The sequence below is a fragment of the Urocitellus parryii genome, chromosome 6 (assembly GCF_045843805.1).
Source record: "Urocitellus parryii isolate mUroPar1 chromosome 6, mUroPar1.hap1, whole genome shotgun sequence".
Classification (NCBI taxonomy): Eukaryota; Metazoa; Chordata; class Mammalia; order Rodentia; family Sciuridae; genus Urocitellus; species Urocitellus parryii.
Genome location: NC_135536.1, coordinates 35795344 through 35800411, shown reverse-complemented (window position 1 = coordinate 35800411; position 5068 = coordinate 35795344). Strand labels below are relative to the sequence as shown.

The window sequence follows — 5068 nt, the reverse complement described above, 5'->3', positions numbered from 1 at the left end:
TATGCAAAATAAGGTGATGCCCTTTTTACCTACTGGGGTGGGTAGCCCAGTTCTGAAAGGTAGTGTTTCCCAACCTTTTTCAAGTCATGGCATATATAGAAAGTTACAGCGTTTTAAAGGCACGATGCTGAAAAATTGGCATCTTGTGGAAACATTGGAAGGAGTCCCCAGGGGCAAGAGATTAGTTTCTGGCTATACCTATCATGGAGTCTACTAGGTGGGAAGCTGACTCTGAAGACAAGAAAGGAAGGCTGTGTCTTTCTGGAATGGTGACACCTCACAATTTCCAGATCCCAGTTCCCTCCTGCTGTATCAGCAGCTGAACTACTTCTCTTGGAGTCATTTTTCACTTTGCCCAAAATAACCTTATCTTTAAATGAAAACTAAATTTTTTCTTTTCCTTTGGTCCTTTATTAAATTTGAGATTGAATTTTTTCCCCTACTTTCTTGAATTCTCTTTCTTCCTATCTTCCTCAAAGCTAAAAATCAGTGCTTTAGGTGCATTCTAACATCAGAAAGTTTCTTTAGGTAAAATTGCAACTCCCTCACCTTGAAGAATTTGTGGGCCAGCAGGTGGAAGTGACTTATGTAAAGTAATACAGCTTACTAATGAGAGAGTTGGAGTTAGAGTCCATGTTTCCCAGTACCTAGTTAGTTTTGCCTTTGTGGACTTGGAATTTAGCTTTAAACATTATTTTTATAGATACTGCTCCATAAAATACTCTGTGAAAAATATTTGCCTCATTGTGTTTGTTCTATCTTGGCTTAAATTCTGTTCTGAGCTTAGGAACCCCATTACTATCTCATGGATTCGGGGGACCTGTCTGTAAAGTCATAAGACATTTTACTTTTCTGTTTCTTTCTTTTAGGTTCACTTTTTGATGTCCCTTGGATAAAAGGTCTTGAGACAGCAGCTTGTCGCACCCATAGATTCTTCAGATTTGTACTCAACTTTTGACTCTCATTTGGTCTGCAGGTGGAGAGCCTGGGGAAATTCTTTGTCTTGTGTCAGACCAGCTTTGTAATGAACTTTGTTAACATGACCTCTGCTTTCCATTAATTGTAACTTTTTACCTTTCACATTAAAAAACTACATGCTACTCCTCCCTATGCCTCTGACTGGTTTTTTGTTTTTATTTTTTATTGGTCAAAATCCCCCATTCCTGTGTGCTAATAAGCTCTTTATTAATTGGTAACTTGTAACTGTGACTCTACTTGTTTGCTTTTATTAAGTGTATTTGAAGTTAATGACAAAAGGCATTGCTGACAACCTGGGAAATGGCAGTCCTTTGTCCTTTGCCTGCAGCAGGCAATCCTTTACTAATCCTTCGATTGTTATAGGTGGTTCCACTCTTTTGACACAATGCATTCCTGGAGCTGCACCATTAAGCACTTTGTTAGAAATTGAACTAAAGAGTGTGCTTTCACATTTACATTTGTTTCACATGCTTCAGTGGTGAAAAATGAAATGTACATTTCTTAGGCAATGTAAGCAGACTGTAAAAAGTGGGTTTTGTGTGTATGTTGATTTGTAGAGTGATATTCTCTATAAAATCTTCACAAACATTCTCATTTTATTCTTGCAATTTTCTCAGGGGTCTTGAATTGTGGCTCAGTGGTAGAGTACTCACCTAGCACATGTGAGGCCCTGGGTTCGATCCTCAGCACCACATTAAAAAAATTAATAAAAATAGGTATTGTGTTCAACTACAACAAAAAATAAAATACTAAAAAAATTTCTCAGGGGTTCTAATCCTTAGTAGATAGGTGAGGAAATCCAAGCTAGATTTGTATTTTAAGATCAGAGTTCATGGGCTGTGGTTGTAACTCAGCGGTGGAGTGCTTGCCTAGCATGTGTGAGACACTGGGTTCAATTCTCAGCACCGCATATAAATAAATGAATAAAAGTTCATCAACATCTTAAAAAAAAATCAGAGTTCATGACAAAGCTTGGATAGAATATAGTTCTGCTGGCTGAATATAGTTCTGGGCATATTTATATGTACCATGCAAGCTACCCTGTTGCCATCATGGTGCAATAGAGTTGCCATATATGGGAAACAAGCCAAGTTGAGAGTTCCACTATTTAAAGCTAAATCCCCAAATGAGTCATGCTCCAGAGGTTCTCCAGCATGGCTACACAGTAGCACAACCTGGGGAACTCAAAATACCAATGCTTGAGTCACACCAGAATAAATTAAATCCTTGGAGTGATTTTGGAAATTAAGCTACTCAAGTGATTTCAGTGTGAAGCCATCTTGTGGGAGCAGGGCTTTTGATTCTTGCTGCTCAAAATGTAGTCACTGGTTAGCAGTGTTGACCATCACCTAGGAGTTTATCTGTAAAGGAGACACCCAGGCATTACTCTAAAACTACAGAAGCAGAATATTTAACAAAGTCCCCAGCTGATTTGTGTGCACATTAAGATTTGAGAAGAACTGAACTAGAGCAGTGGTTTTCAAGTTTCTGTGTACTTTGCAGTTACCTGGGAACTTTTGTCAAAAGCTTGGGTTAATTCTGTGTTGTCAGTTCTCTGCCTGACACAAACTCAGGTTTGAGAACATGATAGGAGTCAGCAGGCTTTTTAAAAAATGAGTGTAACTGTGTTCCAATGTAACTTGACAAATCTGGCTGTGGATCTCTGGCCCATGTGTTACCACTCTATGTATAACCAGCCTGGATCTTGGGTGGCTGGATTTGGACACTACATAAGAAAAAGTCAAAGCTCCCCCGTTTGATCAAACTACATGAAATTCCTTTCCCCATCATTTGCCTACTTTTTAAGCAGACAGGGGGCTGAGTCTTAGCAGTCAGGATTCAGGCAAGGTCCCTTGGCTGGGCTGCTGGTAACAGAAGGATACATTCACTAAAATTATGAGGGAGCACTTTTTAAATTTGCTTTAAAATTCAGTATACGGATGTCATAGCATTATCAAGAGACTTCTGGATTATTTTAGTCTAGGTATTTCAAATAAAAACATCTGAATTTGAAGACAAGTTAAATGCTGAGAATAATAACTATCAAGCAAGACATTACAATTTTCAGAGCCTTTCCAGATTAAAGTTTCTGACAATGATCTTGAGGAACATGGGACCAATACTAAATTCCCAAGTATGAGATTAACTTGTGTCTTAGAGGTGGTGATTCACCTTAACCAGTTATCATCACTTGGGAAACTCCAACTTTGGTGTGTCTTATCATCATTTGCAACATGGCAAAAACCTGCAGACTGATGTCTTGAGGTTTAAACTTAAAGGTAGCTAAGTTGTTTTCTGGCTTTTTTTTTTGACTTGCTCTCTGGTCCTCCACTCCTTATGCACAGAAGAATTAGCTGTGGGGCTGTTCCTTCAAGCTTAAAGAAATGCATTGTTCTCCCTTCCTCAACTGGGTTTCCGATTCTTTGGTGTTATTTTAGCTGAAATGTTTTTTGAAGGAGTTGGTTTTGAGTACTACTGTATAGATGGAGGTATACCTTAGCATTTCTGGCTGCTTCTAACTCAACACTTCTATAGGGTGGTTAATTTTCTATGCTTTTGTGGGGTGGGCCAGAAGCCATCTACCACAACCACTGTACATCGTCTATTCCCTGCCATTCTTTTGCAGTGGTGGGAAACCCAGCCCTGAGCACCTCCGCCCACATACTTCCTGTCCCCTATCACATGGAAACCATCTCTCATGTTTTCTTCTCTTAGCAGCCTATACCTTTGTCCTCTTTGATCACATCCTTTCATCTTGGGCTTCAAAATACTTTTGTTATGATGGTTGGAAAATACTAGATAGGTCATTCAGGCCTCTTCCCTGGTTTGGGAGGCTCAGCAAGCTAGTGCTGGTCAGCAGCAGCTAGGAGCTCGAGTGCCAACAGCATGACTCTACTACCTTCTGGTTATCAGGTTGTGTCCCTAGGCTCTGAATGACTAGACTATAAAGTTGAGTCCTTTAAAACTACAGTTAATTCAAAAAAATCTTAATAAATATGAAAAATGGGTTTCTTCTGCAGGAGAAGACGCTTTCTTGAACAAGGATCTTAGGTGAGGGAATAAAAAAAAAAGGGGGGGACTGAAGTTTATGAAGGACCAGATGAAAAGTAATTTATTTGCTTCCATAGAATTTATAGACAAAGTTTGTGATCATACAGAACTTTTTTTTTTTTTTGTGGTAGTAGAGAATGAACCAAGGGTACTATACCACTGAGCTATATCCCCAGTTCTTTTATATTTTTTGATTGAGTCTCATTAAGTTACCCAGGCTGGTCTTGAATTTATAATTTTGCTTCAGCCTCCCGAGTAGCTGGTATTATAGGTACATGCACCATTCTCAAATCAAACTTTTTTCAGTGGAATACAATGAATATTTTCAAATCATCAGGCAGCCTGGTGTTGGAAAACACTTTACAAGATCTTAAAATATTGATTCAAGGGGCCTGTTCTGCCACTTATTGTCTGGATCTTTTGTCTCTAAAATCTACCAAATAATTAGGCACCTAGACTCTGTGCTAGATAGTGTGGGGGATTATAAAAGATAAGGCACAGTCCTTGCTGCCTAGGATTGAATGAGCTAACACTGAGTATCTACTACATGTCTGGCATGGTATTTAATGCCCGTCCTCCTGTGAGGTGTGTTCTATAATCTCTTGAGGTAGGTGGGTGGTATTCTCCTTTTCCAAAAGAGAAAATGGAGACTTAGTTTGCCAGAATTTGGATTTGAACCTTATTTCTATCTGACTCAAAGCATTTGGATAGGTCCTTGAGAGGAATAATAAAATAATAACCATGGTGATGATAATACTTCATGGGAAAATACCTTAATAACATAACTGCCCTGCATCAGTACTCACATAGCAGTGATCAGAAATGCTGAGAATTGTTCACTGAAACACTGCTTTTCTTCATATTCACACTATGCATCCATTTTACTGGCTACTTAGTTAATAAATGTTTGAATACCTACAGTGTGCCAGAGATGTAGAAGTGTTCAGAGAGAATTAGGTGACTCCCTTTCTTAACCCTAAATTCTAGCAGGGAAGAGCTAAGTTAGCACATAATTGGAATAATTGTAAGTGGGGTGAAA

At 38.9% G+C, this 5068-nt stretch overlaps 1 protein-coding gene across 1 annotated transcript in view; it reads left to right on the top strand.

The window, feature by feature from the left end:
- Dad1 (defender against cell death 1) overlaps positions 1 to 1106 on the top strand; it is a 19057-nt gene extending 17951 nt beyond the window's left edge. The window contains exon 3 of the mRNA XM_026406116.2: positions 870 to 1106. The gene's annotated coding sequence lies outside the window, so the exon portion shown is untranslated. The remainder of the gene's footprint in view (positions 1 to 869) is intronic.
- Positions 1107 to 5068: the final 3962 nt, after the last annotated feature.